The sequence below is a fragment of the Dasypus novemcinctus genome, chromosome 14 (genome assembly GCF_030445035.2).
Source record: "Dasypus novemcinctus isolate mDasNov1 chromosome 14, mDasNov1.1.hap2, whole genome shotgun sequence".
Taxonomy (NCBI): domain Eukaryota; kingdom Metazoa; phylum Chordata; class Mammalia; order Cingulata; family Dasypodidae; genus Dasypus; species Dasypus novemcinctus.
The window spans coordinates 87,786,409-87,798,717 of record NC_080686.1 but is presented as its reverse complement, the minus strand read 5'-3'; positions in this window follow the sequence as shown (position 1 = coordinate 87,798,717).

The window sequence follows — 12,309 nt, the reverse complement described above, 5'->3', positions numbered from 1 at the left end:
CTATAAAACTTTGCTTCTCAACATACAACACTCCACATTTCAACTGATTTGGAATTTAAAATAGGTTTGACAAGTGTCTGGGGTTTCACATTTTCTACAGCTAATAAAAATTTAACTTTCTTGACAGGTGTAACTGTTATCACTCTTAAGCTCTGTCTGTCAGGGTCCCAGTTGTTGTTTTTAATGTGGAGAACGTGACTCCAAAGGATACTGCTCCAGGGTAATGAGGCGTTAGAATCATTCAAGTCAAGCAGTGCTTCACTTTTAAGCTTTCTTCACTGATATTCTTAGACCTTCTTTCAAATATCGTACCATTTATTGAGCAGCCACTGTATGCCTAGCATCAAGTGTTTATTTTTACACATTATGACGGTCAGTACTCACAAACCCTATGAACTAATAAGTGCTATTTATTGATTACTTACTATGTGCCAAGAACTCAACATTCATTATTGCCAATCCTCACACAAATCCCTTCCCTTTATGGCCCTGAGGGGCAAGAAACCCAAATCAGAGTTCATTATCCCTCACTGTGTTCTCAGAGAAAAAATGATCATTATTCCAGTTTTACACATGACTAAACTGAGGTGTGAAGATATTCAGAGTTGGTCAAGAACTCACAGTAGTGGTGAGCTGACCACAGAGCAGCCCAGCTCACATGCCTGTTCACTTCCTGCTCCACTAACTGCTAAACCTCCTAATATCTGCCCCCTCTCCCCAGGCCAAGCTGTGGGCATCTACTCATCCAGTTACTGTAGCAAGCAGTCTGCAGGCCAGAGAATCCCAATCCGATTGCCTGCGATTGCTTCAACCACGCTGAGAAGTGCTTTCGAGTTTACCCCAGTCTGTTGGTCAAGCTTGGGAAGCTGGGAATATAAAATCTCTTCCTTAAGAGTCCAGCTCCAGTTTGCTGTGCCCAGGAAATAACTTTCTTAAGGGAGGAAAGAGTCATTCTAAGTACAGAAACTCTTATGAAATCCCCAAAAGAGGTTATAAAAATCTCTGAATGTTGTTTAAAAGCAACAGATTGGGCGAGGAAAAATGAAAGTGTCCCTGTTTCTTCAGTTCAGAATTTTAGTTTTCTATGGGATTAGCACAGAAGGAAATAAGCACTTGCCTAAGGATCTGTCGGCACAGTTGTGATTTCATTTATTCCTCCCAACCATCTCTTTCTAGATCGTCAGGGTTATCACACCCATTTTCATGGCTGAAGCAAATGAGGTCAGAGTTTGGATATTCATTCAGCAAATCGTGACTGAGCACTTACCCTGTGCCGGACACTGTCGTAGATGCTGGGGACACACAGTGACCAAAACTCTCAGGGAGCTCAGGATCTAGTGGAGGAGACATTAGGGACACCCAAAGCCCCTGCTGTGCCTGGGATAACAGCACTTGCTAACTATTTCCAGTGCCCCCTTTTACTCTCAAAATGTCCTGATTTGGATAGTCAATTATATGTTAATGCAATAAATTATTTGTAAAAAATAAACAAAATCGTTTCAGATATGATAAAGGCAACGAAGAAAAGAGAAACCCATATTATTTTCTTAAAAAGTACTGTGAATTTTAGGCATATATTTCTGAAAGCCTTAAGCTTCAAAATATTGTGAGTTAGTGGGATTGAGTTACTGGCTTCTTTGGATTGGGTGGTCAAAGAAAGCCTTCCTGATGAAGTGACAGCCGAGCTGTAGGGTGAATGGCAGGAAGTCGGGGGCCTGCCAAGACCTGGAGGTGGCCTTCCAGGCAATGGGAGCAGCAAGTGCAAGGGCCCTGAGGTGGGAGTCAGCCTGTGGTGTCTGAAAGACCAAGGACAGTCACTATGGCCACGGGCCAGTGAGCACCTGGGACGTGGGAGGCCATGAGATCCAAGAAGAGAGCAGGGCAAGTCTTGAGGTCTTTGTAGGCCACGGGAGAGTTTGGAGTTTATGCTAAGTACAGTGAAAAGGCTTTGGGAGGGTTTAGTAGGGGGAAAGCCTGATCTAATCCGGTGGTTCTCAGCCAAGGGTGAGTCTGCCCTTCAAGCTACCTTTGGCAGTGTCTGGAGACATTTTTGTTTATCACAACTGGGGTTCGGGAGGTGGATGCTACTAGCCTTTAGCAAATAAGTAGCCAAGGAATGCTGCTAATCATCCTAGAGTGCACAGGACAGCCCCCCACAACAAAGAATTATCCAGCCCAAAATGCCACTAGTGCTGCGATCTTTGAAAGATTGCTCTGGCTGTAGGGTAGAGAGGTACTGCTTGGGGAGAGGAGATACAACATGGAGGCAGGGAGACTGGAGAGTAAACTAGGGATGATGGTGGCTTGGATTAGGTGGGTAGCAAAGAAGATGAGAGTAAGGACAGATTTATTAATAGGATATCTTTTGGTGACCGAGCCCAAAAGACTTGCTGATGGATAGCTTGGATGTGAGAATTAGGGGATATACCCAAAGTTACTCAGCTGGTAAATGGCAGAGTTGGTTTGAACACATGGCTGACACCAAAGCCCACACTTTCATCTCCTCTCCAAACATCCATACCTCCCAACATCACAGTTATGGACTAAAAATCTCACTGGCATAGCATTCCTTGCGTTTTGGTCCATTTTATACTATTGGATAGATTGCAATTACTTCACAATATTGTCTTCTAAAAAATGCCATGAATTATCCACATATTTTTCTCAAAGCCTGAAACTTCAAAATACTGGCTTTATTTCAGATTATTGCACACCAAACTCTTCTTTCTGCCAGCAGCTCACAGTTTGGCTCATAATTTGCAATTGCGCTTTTTGTGTGGCTACAGGGTGACTGGGGCTCTGTGGTCATGGTCTGTGGTTTGTGTAGAGCTTGTCGATGGGGATCACAGACCTTATTTTTCCTGGCTGCTGAAACTCTTCTAATACCCCTGAAATCTCTTCCAATACCTGGTCAGGGGCAGCAGGAGATGATTTCCTTGAACCTTTTGTTTCTCTACTCCTTAAAGTCTAAGTTGCTAGGAAACTAGACAAACAATGCCTCTGTCAGAGAAAGGGCTCTCTGAGGTTACCTGAGGCCCAGCTTCTGTGAATGACCACAAATTGCAATGAAGCTTCAGTAGTTGCCAAGGTCTTCTGTAGAGGTTAAGAGAACTCTGCTTGAGAAGCCTGGCCAGTTTGTTCTGTTTCTCATGGATTTTTCCCTTACCCAGTCCAAGGCAAGTTCCTCAGGGAATTGATCATGTCACAAATTGTAGGAAGCTAGTGAAACCTTAGTCCTCCAACATCTGCTATTCTGGAGGGTGTGGTTAGATCTGGACAAAGTAGAAATCTGCCCGCTCTGAAGAAATTTGCTCAGCAAATAAAAAGCGTATGTGTGTGTGCACATGTGTGTGGGGAAATTTAACCTCTTCAAGAGCAATCTTTAAGGACTTTCTCCACTTTCCTTCACTGCTGAGTTTTATGTCATCAATGCTGTTGCTATAAAACAGTGGTTCTTAAAGTGTGATCCCTGGATCAAGTAGCTTCAGCATCTCCTTGGAACTTGCTAGAAATGCAAATTCTTGGACCCCACCCCAGACCTTCTGAATCCAACACTCTGATGGTAGTGCTCAACTCTGTTTTAATAAGCTTTCCAGGTGATTCTGATGCATGCTAAAGTTTGAGAACCATGGAAAACCCTAGTTTCTAGAATCCAGCATTTGCCCACTATGTGATCTTGGGCCAATTCTTTGTCTTCCATGAGCCTCAGTGTCACATGGACATGCCAAGCATTTGGCATACGTCAGGGATGCTGAATTGGTCCACTTCACATAAAACCAGCTTTTCACTGGACTACAACTTGTTGGCTAGTAGTTGGACTGAAAAATCTACGCTCAAAAAGATGGTACTTCTGTTAAAACTTAGAGATTACTGTTTGAGTGTGACCTTCCTTATCTGGACATAAAATCTGAAATCACAGAGCCTTTACTGTGATTCAGTATCTCCACTTCTCAGAAAAAAGGAAGCTGGTGTCACATGCTTGTTGGTTGAGGGCCATAACTGAAGCCTGCTCATAGTGACTTTGCTCATATAAGGGCAGGAAGATGGAAAGATGCTTCCCTTCCTCACAGCCCCTCTGACACGGAAAACACCCTCAATCCAGGATCAGGTGCCCACGACCCAGGCATTCCAGGACACCAGGCAGGTCTCCTGGGGGCAGCTGTTACTTCTCTACCACCTAGACATGCTCTCCTTTGCCCACTGGGGCCGTCTTTAAAGGCCCTAAGACAAAGGATCTAAGCTACCTTGCAGCTAAGACAAAGTTTGAAAGCTTTTTTGGTACTCCACCCCAAACCCTGAGATGAAGGTTATTTGAGGGTAGCAAGAGGAAACAGAAATTAGAACCATTTCCTCCCTGATCACCAAGCACTTTTCTCCCCATGTTGTCTTTTTTTATTTTTTATTTTTTTAAAGATTTTATTTACTTATTTATATCTCCCCACCCCCACCCCTGCCCCAGCTGTCTGTTCTCTATGTCTATTTGCTGGGTGTTCTTCTTTGTCTGCTTCTGTTGTTGTCAGCAGCATGGGAATCTGTGTTTCTTTTTGTTGTGTCATCTTTCTGTGTCAGCTCTCCATGTGTGCGGCGCCATTCCTGGGCAGGCTGCTCTTTCTTTTGCTCTGGGCGGCTCTCCTTATGGGGTGCACTCCTTGCGCGTGGGGCTCCCCTACGCAGGGGACACCCCTGCGTGGCACGGCACTCCTTGCGTGCATCAGCACTGCACGTGGGCCAGCTCCACACTGGTTGGGGCAGCCGTCTACCACATGGGAGGTCCGCAGTTCAAACCCTGTTGTCTTTATGTCTTAGTTCAGGACTCTACCAAGATGGAATCCAGAGATCCAGAAATTATGACTATGGATCACTCGCTATGGGCCAGGCTGTATGCTTATGTGCCTTATACACATTATCTTACTCAGTCCCCACCACAATCCCCAAAGAAGGTCTTGTCTCCATTGTACAGATGAGGCACAGAAATATTCCTCAGACTGCCTATAGTCCTCCAGTCAGAATCTTAACGGAGGCAGGATTCACATGCTGGATGCTACCCGTCAGGCTAACGAGTGATGCTGGATCCTGCTGAATTTCGATGTCCAGTCATCCTGGCACAGCCTGAGCATCAGGGGACAAACAGAGCTGCAGAAATCTCAACATCATTTGCCCATTGGACTTCCCTGGGAGCTTTAAAAAATACTCAGGTCTGAGCCCTCCCTAGAGCTTCTGGTGTCATTGAACTGGGGTGTGGACTGGCAAGTCATTGGGATTTTTGAATGCTCTTCAGATGATTCCAATAGCAGCCAAATGTGAGAATATTTGCCATACGCTCTGGCTTTGGAGAACCCAGGCACCTGGACCTGTGCAGATAGGTGTGCCCTTTGTTGATGGAGATTTAGCCTTTGTGTTTCGGCCCTTCCAAATGCAATCTTCTGGGAAGCGCTGTGGCTCAATCAGATGAGCCCCTGTCTACCATATGGAAGGCCCTGGGTTCGAGTCCTGGGGCCTCCTTGTGAAGGCAGGCTTGCCTGCACACTGTGGAGCACTGCCCTGCACACAGATGCTGCAGAGCACCGACTCAGCAAAGGTGATGCAATAAAGAAGAGAGACAAGCAAGAACACAGAAGAATGTGCAGTGAGTAGACAGAGAGCAGACAGCAAGCAAACTGCAAGGGGGTGAGGGGAAATTTTAAAAAATGCAATCTTTTTTTAATCAAACAAACAGCAACAAAAACAAATGTTACCCAGTCCCCAAAGCTCTCCACCAACATGGAAGCTGGTGGCATTTCTACAAGCCAGAAGGCAGCAGGAATCTTTGCTACTTGTACAGGAATTCCCTAGAAAGTCTGACTTTGAGGGGCACCAGTTCTGTCGTCTGTGCCCAGCAAAAGGAAAGAAGACACTTATATTTTGTCAGATTTGACAATATCTACCTTGTATCTCATCTGGTAGCTTTGATTTTCAGAGGGGTCCCAGGAGACTGGCGGGGATTAGTGTTCTCATTTCGCAGATGCAGCTGCTGAGCAGTGATGTTTGCTGGGCACAGACGACAGAACTGGTGGCGAGGTGCCCGGGGTGGGGATGGGAAGGTCTCCAGCTTCCTGGGGTGGGGGTCTGGCCTTTGGGGTGAGTCTGCAGCTCTCTCAGCATCAGAAACTTCTCCTTTGGAGAATTATCCCCATGGGATAATGGATGAGCAGGAAGGAAATAGATGTCTGGTCGTCTGAAGAACCCACCAGATTTGTAATACCTGCTTTCTCAGTGTCACAGACAAGCCCTGAACCCGGGAGTCAGAGGCCAGGGGTTGAGTCCCTGCTCCATCCCCAGCCCCTGCCTAAACTTGGGAGAGACACTGTATGCTTCTGTGCTTCTCTGTCCTGCTAGTAAATGGGCACTCTAACCCCTGTCCTGTCTCCTAGTTCTGAGAAGCCCATAAAATATTGGAGGACAAGCAAAGCCACTGTGCAAATTGAGGCTTTCTTATTTGGCATCACAGGTTTTCTATAACAAACAGAGTAAGAAGCCCTGGCTTTCACCCCTCAGTGACAGTGCCAGCAGTGGAATTGCTCCTGGAATTGAGACTACCACGGGACTCCAAGATGTGAATTTGGCCATATTTTTTACAGTAACAATCCTACTCTCCCGTTCTTTCCTTGTGCCCTCCATACCCAGAGGCTCCAGCATTGGTTTTAATCTTGCAAAACAATGCTTCAAGATGACTTGCTGTGTGGGTAGCTCTCCTCTCTCCCAGATAACCACCTGCAGAGCTTTTCCGGGACTCATTCACTCTCCCTTCCCATCATCCATCTTGCAAAGGAAGAAGTCCTGGGCTGGGTGTTGGTTGTGATTAGGTTTGACGTTGAACTTGGGTGTGTGACTAATCCCAGCAGTGACAAGTTTCCTTTCCCCTTTTCTTAAAATGACTCATTTGGGCAGAAAAGAAAAAAAAATCCAAATCTGTAAGAGTTGAAGGAGCTCTTGCATAGTTTTTTTTGTGTGTGTGGAGGATAAAGGAGGGGGGAGAAGGTAAGGAGGTATCACCCATTTGCTGGGGCTGATGAGACCCTGGGTGCGCTGGCATGACCCAAGTGTATGACTGGGCTCCACTGACTGAACCTTATCAAGGCAAGGCTAGGAGAGAGGGGTCTAGAACTGTGACTCCATTTGTAGCTTGGTAACAGCCCTAACTGGAAGGATGACTGAGTTGAAATTGTATTAAATTGTCTGTAAGATGGGGACACTAAACTGGATGATTTCTGAATTTTTTTAAATATTTAAATCATTTGACTCTAAGAGAAAAACACAAAATTCAAATTTTATCAAGGTGTTTCTTCTCCAGTTGGTCTTGCATCTTATGTCCATGAGATATTTTGTATTCATACGATAGGCATATGAATCTTATAGAATTGAAGATAAAAAAAGCTACAGCTTTCTATTACATGCTTGATAATGATAGTCTAGTATCAAAAAATTCCATTTAAAGTCTGATATATTGACAACAAAACCACAATTATTGTATAAAAACTTAGTGAGAAATTGTGTGGCAAGCACTGTATAGATGAGGCTCTGCCCTTTCTCTGTTTGTACTACATTTGGGGAGAAGAGATTCATATACATGAGAAAAATAACACATTGAAAAATTTATTAAATGTTAAATAGGAGGCAAAAATCAATATTACTAGGACCCCAGTAGAAATGCATAGAAGCATTTGATTTGGAAGAATGGAGAGCTGATTCAGAGAAAGGGCCTTAGAGGATGGAAAGCATTTCCATTCTAATAAGAGAGAATGGAGGAGGTTGAAATAGGTAGGCAGGGCTCAACTGTCTCACAAAAACATCAGAGGAAGGGCAAAAAGCTGTCTGAGGAAGCTGCTCTGGGGATCTGTAGACCAGGATAGCGCTGCGCATCATCCAGGAGGAAGAGGGACAGAGAGACAAACAGGCCAAATGAAAACCACGAGTTACTCGCCTCTGTGGCTGGGAACCACCCATATACCCCACCCTCCAGGCTAACAGCCTCAGTAAAACCCCTGGCTCACTGCAGTCAACTGAGTGGGACAGAATGTTCTCCACCATGGGAGGAAGAAGGGTCTGGCAGAGGGTAGAAAGTGACTTTTCTTCAATGAGTTTGGCTAACTGAGCCCTCTTTGAGTCTCAAAAAAGACCCCAGCCAGCACTGAAGCAGCCCCAGGGAGAGGGGAGGGGAATCTGATCTGGCAGATAGTCACACCCAGTGGTCCTGGGAGAGAGGAACTAGGTCAATGAGGGGATGGAGACAGGCCAAACCAGTCCAGGAGAGAGGGAAGACAGGAGAGAGCCAGCCAACTGTTAGAAGCCCAACCTGCCTGAGGGAAACAGGGCGGGAGAGCCAGCTAGGCTTTCAGAAGCTTACCTAACCTGTGGAGTGGGTGGGTACAGCTGTGTAGGAAAAGCCTGCCTCACAGTACGAGGTCCCTGGTTTCCTGGTACCTCATAAGAGAAGGGATCCAGAGAGTGATCCACCAGGTTGCCAGGCACATAGCTGGTACTCTATGATAAGGAACTTACAGACTGAGAGGTTTTTGTTTTTGTTTAGGTTTTTTCTATCTCTTTTTTTAAAAATTGTTTTTATTTTACTTTATTTTTTTTTTTTCTTGTATTAGCTAAGAGCAGGTACCTTACCTGTAGAGGGCAGGGTGATTAATTGATGAGCACCAGCCTGAGACTGTTCCTAGGGGCCTAAGAAGGAAGCCTATTTTTTCCTGGCTTGTTTCTTTTTGTTTGTTGTCTTTTCTCTTTCTTTGTTTCTTCTTTTCCTTTCCTTATTTTTTCTCCTTAGTTTCTTTATTTCTTTCATTTTCCCTCTTCTGTTGTTTTCCTTTCATTCCACCTTTTCTTTTTCGATATATATTTATTTATCTTCTTCTGACCTTTCCAGTCTTTTAATTTATTGACTTTTTTCTTGTTTCATTTTTTATTCCACTATTTTTATTCTTATTCCCTTGTAATTTTTAACGATCTTTTCATTCTTATTATTTATTTTCCTGCCTCTTTTATGGTTCCTTTTCTATTAAAAAATTATTACTATTATTTTTTTCTTCTTTTCTCTTTCCTTTTCTGTGGTCTTAATATTTTTTTTCAAGGGAACATAGATAACTAAAAGATATAGAATAAGGGAAACCAAGTGTCAAAAAGGAAACGACACAAAACAAACAAAATAAAATGCTAGAGTAGAAAGAGAAGTCAACCATCTGAATAAGCCCATTAAGATAAACAGATGCCTAGATACCAACAAAACGTTGCAAGTCACAATAAGAAACAAGAAGACATGTCCCAGTCTAATGAGCAAACTAAAAACAGGAGGAGATGAAGAACATGGAACAACTAATCAAGGATGTCCAAACAAATATCATGAATCAACTTAATGAAGTGAAAGAAGAGATAAAGGATATTAAGAATGCACTGGGGAAACATGCTGAAGAAATAGTAAACATACATAAAAAGATAACTGAACTGATGGTGATGAATGGCATGATGCAAGAAATAAAAAGTACACTGAAAGCTCCTAAAAGCAGATTTGAGCAGGCAGAGGAAAGAATTATTAGTGACATCAAAGATATTACATCTGAACTCAGATAGGTACTAAGACAGACAGATGAAAAGATAGGAAAAATCAAGCAGGGACTCAGGGCATTTAATGACACAGACATATGCATTATAGGCATCCCCGAGGGAGAAGAGAAGGGAAAAGGGGCAGAAGGAGTGTTGGAGGAAATAATGGCTGAAAATTTCTCAGCTCTTCTGAGGGACATGAATATACATGTCCAGGAAGCACAGCACACTCCAAACAGTATAAATCCTAACAGGTCTACTGTAGCAGTTTGATATAGTTATGAATTCCAAAAAGAGATATTGGATTATATTTGTAATCTGGTCTGTGCTGGGAGTGATTAAGTTATGATTAGGGCTTTGATTGGGCCACATCATTAGGGCACAGATAAAAGGCATGGCAAAGGACAGAGTTGGAGAATTTTGAAGTTGGGGTTTGATGCTGAAGCCTTAAGCTGGAGCCCTGGGATGTAGGCTTACAGAGGAAACAGAAGCCAGCCCTGGGAAGAGAGGAATCCTGAGCCCATGAAGAAGTAAGCCCTGGGAAGAGAGGAACCCTGATACCAGAAAGAAGCAAGACCCTGGAAGAGAGGAACCCAGGAAGCCTGAACCCTCACAGATGTAGGCAACCTTCTTGCTCCAACACGTGAAAATAGACTTTGGGGGGGGGGGGGGGGAAGTAATTTATGCTTATGGCCTGGTATCTGTAAGCTTCCACCCCAAATAAATGCCTTTTATAAAAGCCAACCAATTTCTGGTATTTTGCATCAGCACCTTTTTCAATGACTAATACATCTACCCTGAGATTTATACATATCAAATTGTCAAATGCTTAAGACAAAGAGAGAATATTGAAAGCAGTGAGAGAAAAGAGATCCATCACATAGAGGGAAGCTTGATAAGATTAAGTGCTGATTTCTCATCTGAAATCATGAAGGCAAGAAGGCAGTGGCATGACATAGTTAAGGGGCTAAAAGAAAAAAAAAAATGTCAGCCAAGAATTCTGCATCCAGCAAAGCTGCTATTCAAAAATGAAGCAGAGTTCAAAATATTCACAGATAAATAGAAATTAAGAGAGTTTGTCAGCAAGAAACCTGCCTTTGAAGAAACACTAAGGGGATTTCTATAGGTTGAAAGGAAAAAACAGGAGAGAGAGAGAGTTGGAGGAAAGTGTAGAAAGGAAGATTATTAGTAGAACAACTAAAAAAGATAAAAAGGGAAGTAAAAAACAAAATATGACATATATAAACCTAAAGAAAATATGGGTAATGTAAGTAATGCCTTGAAGGTAATAACATTGAATGTTAATGGATTAAACTCTCCAATCAAGAGACACAGATTGGCAGAATAGTTAAGGAAATATGACTTATCTATATGCTGTCTACAGGAAACTCACCTTGGACCCAAGGACTCAAGGAGGTTGCGACTGAATGGTTGAAAAACAATTTTATAGGCAAACAATAATCAAAAAAAGAGTGGGAGTAACTATACTAATATCAGAAAAGACTTTATAGACTTTAAATGCAAAACAAAGAAGGACACTATGCATTAATAAAAGAAGTAATCAATAAAGAAGAAAGAACAATCACAAACATTTATGGACCTAATTAGGGTGCCCCAAAATACATGAAGCAAACACTGAAAAAACTAAGAGGAGAAATATATACCTCTACAATTATAGTGGGGGCCTTTAATATACCATTATCACCATTAGACAGAATATCTTGAACAGAGGGTCAATAAAGAAATGGACACCTTGAATAATATGTTAGAGGATCAAGACCTAATAAACATATACAGAATATTACACCCAAATACAGTGGAATATATGTTCTTCTCAAGAGCAAGTGGATCATTCTCCAGGATAGACCGCATACTAAGTCACAAGACAACTTTCAACAAATTCAGAAAAATTGAAATTATACAAAGTAGTTTCTCTGACCACAATGGAATGAAGCTGGAAATCAATAAGGATCAGAAACCAGAATACAGACAAAGATATGGAAGTTAAACAACACACTCTTAGATAATCAGTGAATCAAGGAGGAAATTGCAAAAGAAATCAGTAACTACCCTTAAATGAATTTAAGTGAGAAAACAGTAGTTGCTGAGGGTGGGAAGAGGGAAGAAGAGATGTGATGTGGGGGCATTTTTGGGACTTGGAGTTGTCCTAAATGATATTGCAGGGATAGATGCTGGACATTATATATCTTGTCATAACCCACTGAATGTACTGGGGGAGAATGTAAATTACAATGTGAACTATAGTCCATGTGGTGCAGCAGTTCTCCAAGATGTTTTCACCAAATGCAATGGATGTGCCACAATGGTGAAGGAAGTTGTTGATATGGGAGGAGTGGGGGTGGGGTGTGGGGGGGTGGGGTATGTGGGAACCTCTTATATTTTTTAATGTAACATTTTTTTTGTCATCAATATATCTTCAAAAAATACAATGAAAAAAATGAAAGAAAAAAAAAACCCCACAAAAACCAAAACCTATGGGATGCAGCAAAAGCATTGCTGAGAGGGAATATTTACAGCCATAAATACCTACATTAAAAAAGAAGAGCTAAAATCAAAGATATACTTGCATAGCTGGAGGAACTAGAAAAAGAACAACAAACAAATCCCAAAACAAGCAGAAGGAAGGAAATAAGAAAGATTATAACAGAGCTAAATGAAAGAGAGAATCGAAAAACTCTAGGAAAAAAAAACAAAACCCAAAACTGG